Source organism: Podarcis erhardii, assembly GCF_964252035.2.
Source record: "Podarcis erhardii genome assembly, chromosome: 3".
Taxonomy (NCBI): domain Eukaryota; kingdom Metazoa; phylum Chordata; class Lepidosauria; order Squamata; family Lacertidae; genus Podarcis; species Podarcis erhardii.
Window position 1 is genome coordinate 17077195 of NC_138507.1, and position 12986 is coordinate 17090180.

Below are 12986 nucleotides of genomic sequence, written 5' to 3' on the forward strand. Positions count from 1 at the left end.
AGAATAATGAATAACGATCCATTCGTAGCATTTGGCCTTTGCTCCATTGTATATGCTTTAGTTTCAAAACAAGAGTGTTAATGGATTAACCAACACATGCAAATAGAAATCATTAAGGATGCTGACAAAAAAAAATAAATTAAAAATCCTGACTTGATTTTCTTTCCAGGTATGGGGATTAACTGATCTTGTGGTCAAGTAATCTTTACAAGGCATAGTCACACTGGAGCCCAAAGGAATCATTGTGCGATCACACAAAAGCAGCAAGATTCCCTTTGCATTGTGATCAAATCAGTGACAAGATATGCATGAGCTGTATTGATTGAATCAAAGTCAGAGCAAGTAGGAATTGCCTGATGCAATATGTGTATGCACTTTTGCTCATTGTCTGAAGGGGGGAAGACGCAAATTGGAAATGGCAGCAAGCTGTACATGTAGCCATTCTGAAATTAATTATAGGAAATCTCCAAGATGTACAGGGAGGCAAACAAAGTAGATGGTGAGTCAGAGCCGGCGTATGGAACAATCACAGAATAGGGTGGCATGAGGACATCTAACCAGCCTGAGCAATTGTCTTCTGTGTTGCATTGGAGACTGGGGGCTGGGGTCTTGCTTGAATAAGTTACATAGCATCTCTGGTACCAGAACAATTGTGTGGCCATCAAAGGAGCTGGGATCCTCACCCACCAACATCATTTTATTGTACTGTATTCAGCAGAGAATTGTGTGCCTTTGTTTTGCTCACCCCCACCCTTTGCAAACAGAATTTTATTTCTGTGGAGGAGGAAAGCACGTTTCCTTTGAAGAATAGGTATGATGATAAACACGATAATGAAGTCTATGCAGAGGACTGGATAAACTACTTGGAGGTGTTAAAAATACACTGTAAAGTAGAGCTATCACAGTTCAGTTGAGTGAGGGTCTTTCCTTAATGGAGAAATTGGGGATGTAACAACAACAAGATTCTGATAGTGTAGGATTCAGGCTATTGGACAGGCACCCAATCTTAAGAGAAGGATTGCCACATTTTAAGAAAGACAAGATTTTAGTTCCTTCAATAGTAGCATGGATAATAATCATTATGGCAACCCTTCTATCACAGTGATGGAAGGATGGAAATACTAATAATATATTCTCCTGCTTCAGAACCATTAAATGAACAGAAGTCTTGACCTGCGTGAAATATGTTTTCTCTGAGTCTGGTGCCATCTTTGTGAGGATCAAGAGCAGGCCTTTAGATTCTACAGGAATAAAATATTAACGGTGTACATTTGAAGTATTGCTGTTGTGCAGTGCTTTGCTTTTCCTCTGTCTTGGTTATTCCTTCAGAACTACAAAGAAACCACAACTTACTTGAACTTCCTTTCTTTCTTTCATCTTAAGTTTGGATAATGCATACACATTCATCACACAGTGACTTGTAACTAAATGTCTTATACATAGGGCTGCCTCTGAAGATGGTTCAGAAACTTCAGCTAGTGTAGAATTCAGCCGCCAGGTTGCTCACCAGAGCAAGACGGTTTAAGCATATTGCACCAATTCTGGTCCGACTGCACTGGCTACCAGTTAGTTCCCAGGCCCAATTCAAAGTGCTGGTTTTGTTCAACTTGTTCTTGTTCTTGTTGTTGTTCTCCTGGGCATGGTCGGCCAATTGGTGCCAAAGAAGGACAGAACTTTCTTTATGTACGCAACAACAGCAGCAAGAACACTCATAGCAAAGTACTGGAAGACACAAGATTTACCCACCCGGGAAGAATGGCAGATGAAGTTGATGGACTATATGGAACTGGCGGAAATGACTGGCAGAATCCGAGACCAGGGAGAAGAGTTGGTGGAAGAAGATTGGGAAAAATTTAAAGATTATTTACAGAAATACTGTAAAATTAATGAATGTTAGAAAATGATGGAATGATGTTATATGGCTTTAGCAGAAATGTGATAAGGAACTAGGTCCAGATAGATTGTTAATGTATTAAAGGGAAAAAATAAGGTTAGAACATGCTAATATAAATTACAGGACAGGAAACAGAGGAAGATGGAAAGAAATTGCTGAAACAGTTATTTGAAGTGGAATACAAAAATGGGAGGAGGGAGGAGGTCACTGAAACAAGGGAATGAAAGAATGATTATGAAATTACCGGAGGTTTTTTTTAAAATTGTTGTGTTTGTTTTGTTAATTTAATCTTCTGTGTAGTGTTTTTGTCTTTGTGATGTATTGTATTTTAATGCTCAATTTTTTCTTTCTTTTTTGTACTTTTTTTTATTTCTTTCTTTATGTAATCTTCACATTTTAACAGGCCTTCTCTGCAGTGGCTCCCTGTCTGTGGAATGCTCTCCCCAGGAAAGTTCTCCTGGCGCCTTCATTGTACGGTGGTACCTCGGGTTAAATACTTAATTCGTTCCAGAGGTCCGTTCTTAACCTGAAAGTGTTCTTAACCTGAAGCACCACTTTAGCTAATGGGGCCTCCTGCTGCCGCCGCGCCGCCGGAGCACCATTTCTGTTCTCACCCTGAAGCAAAGTTCTTAACCTGAAGCACTATTTCTGGGTTAGTGGAGTCTGTAACCTGAAGCGTATGTAACCTGAGGTACCACTGTACACCTTTAGGCACCGGGAAAAACGTTCCTTTTTAACCAGACCTTTGGTCAATCTGATTGACATCTAATGTCCATTTAAAATGTGTTGGGGGGGGGTTATTGGGTTGTTTTTGTTTTTATTATGTATTTTGTATTTTTATATTTTGATCCTATCCTGTGAACTGCCCGGAAACCTGTGGGTATAGGGCGGTATACAAATTTAATTAATAACAACAACAATAATAATTTTTGATGGTTGTAACTTGCCCTGGGACCTGCTAGTGAAGGAGGGTAATAAAATTAATAAACACGCAAGGGGTGATTTCTGGTTTTCCACTGTTCAGCAATATAGGATGGCACTGAAAAGAAGGAGAGGGCCCCTGTTGAGCTGCAATGAATCACTTTGTGAATTGTCGAAGACACGGGGCCCTTTCCATAGCCTTTTGGTGTGTGGCAGTTGCACCAGAGAGGAAGAGAGGTAGATTAGATAGCTAATGCTCAGTAGGTGCAGGAACAATGGAAGCTTGAATATAAAGGAATAAATTTCATTTTACATACTTGTAAAAAGCGGAACATGGATTAAAAGCCATATAAGCAAACTTGGTTGTGTCAGTTGAGAGTAGTGTCAGTTGAGTGCTGGTGGTTGCTAGGTTGCGGAGGTCCTTGTGACACGCCCTTCATTGTGACACCTCCCTCTGCTGGCTCCTTGGTCCCTAGGGCTCTAGAGGTATAGCGATCTCCTTTGGTTTGATCATTCAGCGAGTGAGAGAGTAAGAGAGAAAGTGGAAGGAGATGTAAGAAGACTTTCTCATCAGCATCTGCATTCTGTGCTGGTAATGCTCCATGGCATTCTTAGGGAACATTTAAAAGATTAAGACTGGGAATAATTTAAATGCTTCAGCCAGCCCTTCTGGGCATCTTTATGACTCCACCCACTGTTTTGTAGCAGTGAAGGGAAGTGACTGTAGGTTCTCACCATGGGAGCATTAAGCATGTCCTCTGGAGAGGGTAATATATTGCATTGTCTTCTTCCCCTTCCTGCCTCCCAGGGCCCATCTTTCAAAGGACAGTCAAGGTACAAAACCCTTCAGCATGCTGATGTTTCTTCTATAGTAATATTAGTATTTGGTATTTGATGTTTCTCTTTTAAACATCCCTTCTCCGCACTAAGCAAACCCATCTCTTTCAATGAAATGATGAGAATTGTCTTATAATTTCCAGAGGGTGCTATTCTGGCTACAGTATTCAAGCACTCTCTTCACAGGATACCCATTATGATATGCCTAGGAAAGTGAATTCATCTTGAGCTTTGAGTTGTGAATACCCAAATCAGTTTAGAGATGTAGATCAGGAGAGTACTGTGAGTCCCATTTCTCAAATTTTAACAGGCCTTCTCTGCAATGACTCTCCATCTGCGGAATGCTCTCCCCAGGGAAGTTTGCCTGGCACCTTCATTGGACACCTTTAGGTGGCAGGCAAAAACATTCCTTTTTAACCAGGGCTTTGGTTGACCTGATGGATATCCTAAACTCTTTTAAAATGTGACTCTTTTTGGGTGTGTGTGTGTGTGTTATTATTGTTCTGATTTTGATTTTATAGATTGTGATTTTATTCTGTGAAGCGCCCTGAGACCTCTAGGTATAGGATGGTATATAAATTCAATAAATAAATAAATAAATAAATAAAGAACAACTTTAAGGGCTGGTGTCACATGATCATGTGTCTGCTGAGGGCCCACATGTGAGCAGGAGAGCCACTGGCAGCAGCCTCCTGGACCATGCTCCTTCTCTTCCCATTGCCCATGTTTGCTTACTCTCTTGCCTCTTGCTCTGGCTTAGGTAACTGTGGTGGTGGGGAGTACAGATAGTAGGAGTGGATGTTGCTTGCTTGCTGGTGTCAGGCTTTGGGGAATCGGCTTCCTCCCCCATGGCAGTAAATAAGAAGAGACCAAATGAAAGGAACGTCTTACCAGTTAGATTCTTTAATAATCATAGTGAGAGACAAAGAACCCGTCTACCTAGAATGACAGTGCTCCCAATTAAGGCTTACACCCCCCCTGTCCCTATTAATCTACGTCACTCCTATGTCTTGTAATCTGAGTTTGAAGCCTCTGCGCTTTCTGTTCCGAGCTCTTCTCAATCTTGGGGAGGGCGCTGGAAGAATGCTTTCCCAAGACTGTGAATCTGTTAACCCTCTCTCTTCCAGTGTTTCTTCTCCTAACTGTTCCCCATCAAGTATTTCCCAGCTTCTGCCTTCTGAACTATGCCCCTCTGCAAACCACTGTTCCAAATCTATACTGTCCTCCTGCTCTTGGGAAGATTCAGGAACAGGATCAGGATCAGGGGGGGGGGGGCTTCCACCATTCTTCCTCAGTGCAGCTTTCCTCATCATGGTCCCTGACAGCTGGTTGGCTATCTGCCTCACAAGTGGGAGCAGTGACAAGGAAGGCAAGGAGTAGCTGGGGAAAATGGGTGGGTTTCTGTCTTGTCCAAGAGTCCTCCAAAACCTGGAGTTGACACAAGCTACTTCTATTGAGGATCAGGCTGGAAAAGTGTGTATGCCATGTGGCATTTGTGCTGTATGATGTTTTTTTCCTATATGCAGAAGCCATCAGCTCATCACTGAGTGAGAAACATCATGCGTGAAGTCATCCAGAGCCTTTCTTATCTCACTGCTGGGTGCTTTGGAAGGAGGATGCATAAGACCAATAAAAAATATCAGTCTCATTTGGGGGAACAGTGAGGATGTCATCTGCTGCTGGAATTATATTTACTTTAGTTATCTAAATAATTAAGCATGTTCCTTGTGCAGCAGCACTGTTGGTAGGGAGCCACTCGGCAGAGGGAATGTGACGGGTGGCATTTCGTTTTTCTCAGTAACCATATGCTGCTGGTGCTAAAAATGGCTCCTTCATATGCTCACACATCTTTCCTCTTCTTATGGCTGGTTACTTTCGCTCTCAGGCATGCGTCACACAAATCTCTAAAACGGGCTAGGGGATGTTTTGCAGCTCGAGGGTAATAATCCTTTGTGTGCAAATTTCAGGGGGCTGCAGGGTCACGATGTGAATGAGAGGCGAAAACTTGGTTGGACCAGATGACGTTGTGGCTGGAGCAATGGTGGTGGCTGTTATCTTTGTACAGTAGCCAGGGTTGTCATATTTCAAACAGTGAAAATCCAGGCAAAAGTTGGCAAAGTTGCTGAGTTCTTTTTTTGGGGGGGGGGGGGGAGTGAAGTTTCTAGTTTGGCACAAAATTGCCATTTTGGAGCTATTTTTATGGGAAATCGGCAAAAATGACACTACCGACATGGGCATCTGGATTTTCCCAGACATTTTCATTGATTTTCACCCAGACTGCAGTATTCCGTATATCTCTAGAAAATTCAGGACCATTTCTGGGAGGAACTTAGGGTGGCATACAAGATCCTTTTCTTCTCTCCCCCCCCCCAAGCTGTTATGCTTATAAAAATCCTGTGAGTTTAGGCTAAGATGCAGTAAGGTGTCCAAGGTCGAGTGAATGTCAGGTCTGAATGGGAATTTGAACCTGGGTCTCTCTAGTGCTAGTCCAACACTCTAACCAAAGCACTGTCCTGTCTCTCACTGCAACGGTTGCTCTTCTGGAGAAATGTGACTAGGTAAGCACTGTGGTCTAAACTACAGAGCCTAGGGTTTGCCCATCAGAAGGTCGGCGGTTCGAATCCCTGTGATGGGGTGAGCTCCTGTTGTTTGGTTCCAGCTCCTGCCCACCTAGCAGGTCAAAAGCATGTCAAAGTGCAAGTAGATACATAGGTACCACTCCAGCGGGAAGGCAAACAGCGTTTCCGTGCGCTGCTCTGGTTCACCAGAAGCGGCTTAGTCATGCTGGCCACATGACCTGGAAGCTGTCTGCGGACAAACTCTGGCTCCCTCGGCCAGTAAAGCGAGATGAGCACCGCAACCCCAGGGTCGTCCGTGACTAGACCTAATGGTTGGGGTACCTTTACCTTTACCTCACAACAGCCTGGCTTTGTTAAATGTCCCCCAAAACAACATACCTAATAACCCTAAATATGTTATTCTTCCTCTGCCATTACCAATTTTTGCTTGTATAATGGATGATGTTGATAATATCAGAATGTATGACTTTTGCAAAGCACCAGCAGCCATCTGTTCTTGCTGCCACCACTGCCTAACATTTTTCACAGTGCTAGCCGAGTGCCAGGCACAAATCTTTCTTCACAGGGGTGAGCAACTTGTTCTGTCCATGAAAAACATCTGCGGTACACAAGGATGATGAAATGTAAAGCATTTTCAAGTCCACATTGTTCGTGCCTAAAAATATTTCTCTTCTTCTGCAAAATCCTTGACGTGCTTTAGATGCTGTGACCTTTCTTTCGTGGGCGAATAACAGAACCCACAAAGCTTTGTTCAGCGTGAGCTTTAAGTTGCTTCCCGATGTTCTGAGGGATAAATAGCCTGGCAGTTAGGCCTTAAAACCTAACATATGAAGCAAATGCTATTCGTTTGATTGGCAGGATTAATTAAGCCATTAACCACTGATCATAAAAAGTGTGGATTTCAATTAGAGCTTAATTGTTGCCATCCTTAGGAAAGAGTAATCAATGCAGCTGAAACTGGGGGAGTCACTCTCAGACGATGTGTATGAATCTTCAGTCTTCTGGTTTGAGGCACCGAAGGAAGCTTTTCAACCTATAAATTATTTGTGTTTAGTTCAAAGAAGAACAAAATATCCTTACAGCAATCAGGCAAGGAGGTTTAAGCATGCAGAAGCTGAGGGAGGTGTGTGAGAAATGAAGGCTGGGCATGCATCTCTCCAACAGTCTAGCTGCCAGGGCTGCCACCAGTCAAGAAACTGACAATGGTACAAATAAAAGTCTATGAAGATTTGGATCAGACCAAATCTGTTGGATCAGACAAAAGATCCACTGAATCCAGCTTCCCATCACCCAGAGTGGTCAGACAAATACTTTCAGTCAGCTGTGGTGCAGGCAATAGCCTTTCCTGCTGCTGCTACCGAAATGATTGACATTGAGTGACATTTTGTCTCTGAAACTTAGTGATTACGGTTAATAATAATTTTAAAAATCCACACTTTTGTCTGTTGGCAATAGGCCTTTTGAAGCCACGTAAGCTGATCAGCTGTTTAGCAGAGGGTGCTGAGTTTTGTTTTCTCTGCTTCCATCACCCACTGAGAAGCTGATTTGTGACATCACTGATGGTCTGACAGAGGCTATACGAATGCCTTCCTGGCAGCTGCAGAAAAGTCCCATTCACATCATGCATTATACCAATTTAACAGACACGGCTTCCGGCTTCCTCTAAGGAATCCTGGGAGCTATAGTTTGCTGCAAAGTTACAGTTCCCAGCACCCTTGGCAAACTGCAGTTCCCAGGATGCCATGACTGTTGAAGTGGCCAAAGATGTAATGTGTGATAAAGCTGAATCAAGACTTCTGTTTCGTGTTATTTTTAAGGATTTCTCATTGTGTTGGGCCTTAGCTCTTGTGGGACCTTTGGCCTTCCAGATGTTGCTGAACTACAACTCCCATCAGCCCCATCAAGCATGGACAATGGCCAGGGATGATGTGAATTGTAGTTTAGTCACATCTGGAGGCCTAAAGTTCCCCCACACCTGCTGTAAGGCCATTTGTTTTTAAGAAAATATACAAATATGTTGTTGTTGTTTAGTTGTTTAGTCGTGTCCGACTCTTTGTGACCCCATGGACCAGAGCACGCCAGGCACTCCTGTCTTCCACTGCCTCCCACAATTTGGTCTAACTCATGCTGATAGCTTCGAGAACACTGTCCAATCATCTCGTCCTCTGTCGTCCCCTTCTCCTTGTGCCCTCCATCTTTCCCAACATCAGGGTCTTTTCCAGGAAGTCTTCTCTTCTCAAAGTATTGGAGCCTCAGCTTTAGGATCTGTCCTTCCAGTGAGCACTCAGGGCTGATTTCCTTCAGAATGGATAGGATTGATCTTCTTGCAGTCCATGGGACTCTCAAGAGTCTCCTCCAGCACCAGAATTCAAAAGCATCAATTCTTCAGCGATCAGTCTTCTTTATGGTCCCGCTCTCACTTCCATACATCACTACTGGGAAAACCATAGCTTTAACTATACGGGCCTTTGTATAGAGTACTAATATAGAAATGACTAATTAGTACCAATTAACTCATTAGTACCGTTGCCTATCCCTTTCTGAGTATTGCAAGTTGCTACTTTTTGATTATTCAACAGGTTTATTGAAATCAAGCATGTGTGAATTACTAACTGAAACTTGTCTTTAGAAATGTTGTTGTTGTTGTTGTTTAGTCATTTAGTCGTGTCTGACTCTTCGTGACCCCATGGACCAGAGCACGCCAGGCACTCCTGTCTAATATTACATAAGGCCAAAGAGGAATTTGTAAGTTGCAATAGCATTTATTTTAGGATTATACCTAGAAGAACAAGACCTTTAAAGAGGAGGATTTCTGTTTTCAAAAAAAATTAGGTGGTCAGTGAAATAGACAGAAATGCTAACTAAAATGGCTTCTGTGGCTTTTCAGACATGCCAGAAAGGTGTGACAATGCATCGTTCAAGGTTAATCGTTTTGTACAATCACAGGCAATCATGTTACACCCTGTCTTCCACTTTTCTCATTGTGCGGAAAAGATCAGAAGTGTTCTGTTAGGAACTAGCCAAATAGGTCACAGTCCTTTTTTATTGTTGTAATTTGAAAGAGGGTAGCACGATAACACCGATAAAAATGGGGTTGAAAATGCAGATGAGTCGCTAACCAGACGGTTATGAATTATTCTGAGCAAGAAATAGCATGGAGACGTGCAGTGCAATTGAAAATGTTCCATAAGAGCAGTCTCAGTGAGGAGGAATATATGTGCCATTTATCTCAGTCTTAACAGTCTGGCTGAATTGCAGGGTCCCTCGGTAGACAGGGTATTTTTTCAGCAGCCATTTAAATAGCTGAAAAGCCAAGAGAAACTGGCTTAGAGTGGGTTCGTGCAACTGTTTTTCCTAGTACAAGTTGAGAAAGATAGATCCTGTAAATGCAGAGCAGCATTCCTCAACCTGATGCCATCCAGATGTTTTGGGAGCCAGTGGGTTGTAGTGGTTAAGAGTGGTAGTCTCGTAATCTGGGGAACCGGGTTCACGTCTCCGCTCCTCCACATGCAGCTGCTGGGTGACCTTGGGCTAGTCACACTTCTCTGAAGTCTCTCAGCCCCACTCACCTCACAGAGTGTTTGTTGTGGGGGAGGAAGGGAAAGGAGCATGTTAGCCGCTTTGAGACTCCCTAGGGTAGTGATAAAGCGGGATATCAAATTCCAAACTCTTCTTCTTCTTCCCATCATCCCTGAAGATTAGTCAAGCTTTCTGGGACTGATGGGAACCGAAGCCCAAAACATCTGGAGGTCACAAGGTTGGGGAAGGCTGTCATAGAGCAAAAGAACCTCTCTTTTTACAGATAGCTAGTTTCTTTGTTTGTGGGGTGGGGGTGGGGGGTACTAATAGGCTACTATTTCCCCAGTTACATTGTTTAGTGCCAATCTCCACTGCCATGGACCACTTAAAAGTCACTGAGGGTCTTGGCAGACCGCTTAATGATTTTACTGCCTGTTGCAGCAGTTGTGATGTGCTGTTTGGTTTTCGATTGCTTCTTTTGTTTCTTACGCTGTATCTGATTGTATCACAATTTGAATCCCATAGAATTAAAACAAAAATATTATTGTTACTATGGTTTTTGTTGTAGATGTCTTTTGCGGTTGTTGTTTGTATCGAAAAAATGATTAAATAAATTAAAACAAAACAAAACAAAAATACAATATAAGAAGTAAAAGAAGGAATGAAAATATAATTAACGGTCAGTATTAATATTTAGTGTAGACACACTGTGGACCACTTATATGAAGCACATGGATGGCTGGTAGTCTTCAGACCACAGTTGGGGAATCCCCTGGATTCTTGGTAGTGGTGCCTGCCCTGTGGAACGCCCTCCCAAGTTGTAAATTGTGCTTTTAAATCTGTTGGGAGCTGCCCAGAGTGGCTGAGGAAACACAGCCAGATGGGCGGGGTATAAATAAATTATTATTATTATTATTATTATTATTATTATTATTATTATTATTACATAATCATAAAAATCCAAAGGCAGTACCCAGCTGTCAGGTTATCAGCGTTGAAGTAAGTTTCAGCTGCCAGGCTGGCTAATTTCTGTACATACAATGGGGAGAATGGCATCTTGCCCAATGCTTCAGGCTGTAAAATATATTGGGCTGGCCCTGTTCACTAAGAAGAAGATAGTAAAGATTTATTGCATTTCTTATGACATTTGACTGGATGCTTATGACATCTGACTTTGTTTACAAATATGGACACTGAGCATAGGTGGAAGCACACAGCTTAATTGCTTCCTCACCTCGGAGAGACAGAGAGATTGAGAGATTCTGCATTCCTAGATGCCTTTTTTTTTGAGTTCACATAACTCAAAACTCAACTCTGTCTGTGCCTCTTCCCAGCTGAAGGCAACCCTGTATCGGGAAATTTTTTATGTCTAATGTTTTGCCATTTTTTACGTGTTGTAAGTTGCCCAGAGTGGCTGGGGAACCCAGCCAGATGGGGAGGGTACAAATAATAAAAGTATTTTAAAAAATATTATTATTATTATCTCAAACTATTTATTTTTTGTCATTCCTTTCCACAAACACAGACTGTCATTGCATCATATTTAATTGTGGGCAGCGAGTGGGTGGGAGAGATGGTAATCCAACTACTCTGAGTGGATTTCCTGGATCCTCTATAATAATTTCCTGTAATTCCCCTAACAATAGATATAGCTGGCATATTTTGCCATGTGACTATAGAGGAACTCCAAGCTCTGAAGGGGGCACACGGAACAGCAGTTTTAATTCCACATCTTTCGCGCGAAAATTGGACAGCGCATCTAAGCAACAGCCACCTTTTGTGTGGACTTTTTCCTCGGTCAAACGAATGTTCTCATTCCTGCATGCTAGTCTTGCATGGAAGCAGGGAGAATGCATGACCTTATCACCTCCATCAGTCCCAACTTGGGCTTTAAAAATTGCAATGGGGTGGTGAGGCATTTTCCCAGTCTCTCATTATGAAAAGGTAAAAGCCTTGTCAACACTTCTTTCCATCTGAGGAAATTGTTGAGAGCCACACTGAATGTCCAGTTTTCACAGGCATCTAGCTGTGTTTTGTGAGCGGAACGAAAAAGTTTTCAGATTTATGTTCAGTGCTGGGCAGACCTGGCTCCCAATGATCTGTAACATTCAAGGTGTCCTGTGGGATCCATGTACTAATATTTTTTTTATGACAAACAGAGGAGGATTTCATTTCCTTTGGTGGAAAATCAAAACAGCCCATGCCATGCAAGATTTACTCTATTTTTCCGTCTATAAGACACCCCCATGTATAAGACGCCCCCTATTTTTGGAGACTCAGATTTAAGAAAATGGGGGTAGGTGGCCCCCTAATTTTTGACATTATTTTTTAGGAAGAAAACCTAGCCTTACACACGGGAAAATACAGTATATGTCGCCATATTTCTAGCATAGTCAGGAACTAGGCATTCGTATAAAAGCAAAATTCTAACTGATTTAGACTTTTATGAGCTTTCTTTAATTTTTAATTTTAGATTGTAAGCTCCTCAAGGCAGGGGCGTAACATTTTCTTCTGCATTTGTGAAGCAAAATGTACATGGATGGTACTATATCCATAACCATAATTTGCTGTGGAGATGTAGAAGCAGGCTGCTGTTTATGTTGCCACAGCTACACATGCACAAGTGTGATATTCTTGGCCGAAGACTCAATTTGGTCTTAATGATATTAGTTTTATTGCTTCCCCCTCTGGGTTATAATATGCAGGACTCTTTGAGGGATTGAATGCTCTGCTACGGAGGTAGAGAATGCTTCTCAACCACAAAGCTTTATTCCCTTTGGGGCAGCCCCTACACAACCCAGGGGCAGACTTTTGTAATATAGCACCCTGTGCAAGGCAAAAAATTGGTGCCCCCAAATGGATCTTCTCAATTATGGGTCATCTCAATTTTCTACCCCCTTGGCACAGTGCCCTGTGTGTGGAAAGCTCCAATACCATCCTAAATCTGGTGCTGTGCAACCGCATGCCATTTGTGGGTGGGGCCAGAGACAAAAGTGGTAGAACAACAAATTTTAGCTTTGCCTTTGTGCATTAGGCTAGCTTCTGCACATACAGTGGTACCTTGGCTCTCGAATAGCTAAGTTGCCAAGCAAATTGGCTCCTGAATGCTGCAAACCCGGAAGTAAGTGTTCTGGTTCATAGCTGTCAACCTTCCGTTTTTTTGTGGGAAATTCCCTTATTCCAGCGCTGTTTCCCGCTGCTTCCCACTGCTATCCCGGATTGTTAGATATCCCGTA

General features: G+C 42.6%; 1 protein-coding gene across 1 annotated transcript in view; it reads left to right on the top strand.

The window, feature by feature from the left end:
• Positions 1–12986, top strand: part of PCSK2 (proprotein convertase subtilisin/kexin type 2) — a 124951-nt gene that overhangs the window by 18484 nt on the left and 93481 nt on the right. The window lies entirely within an intron of this gene.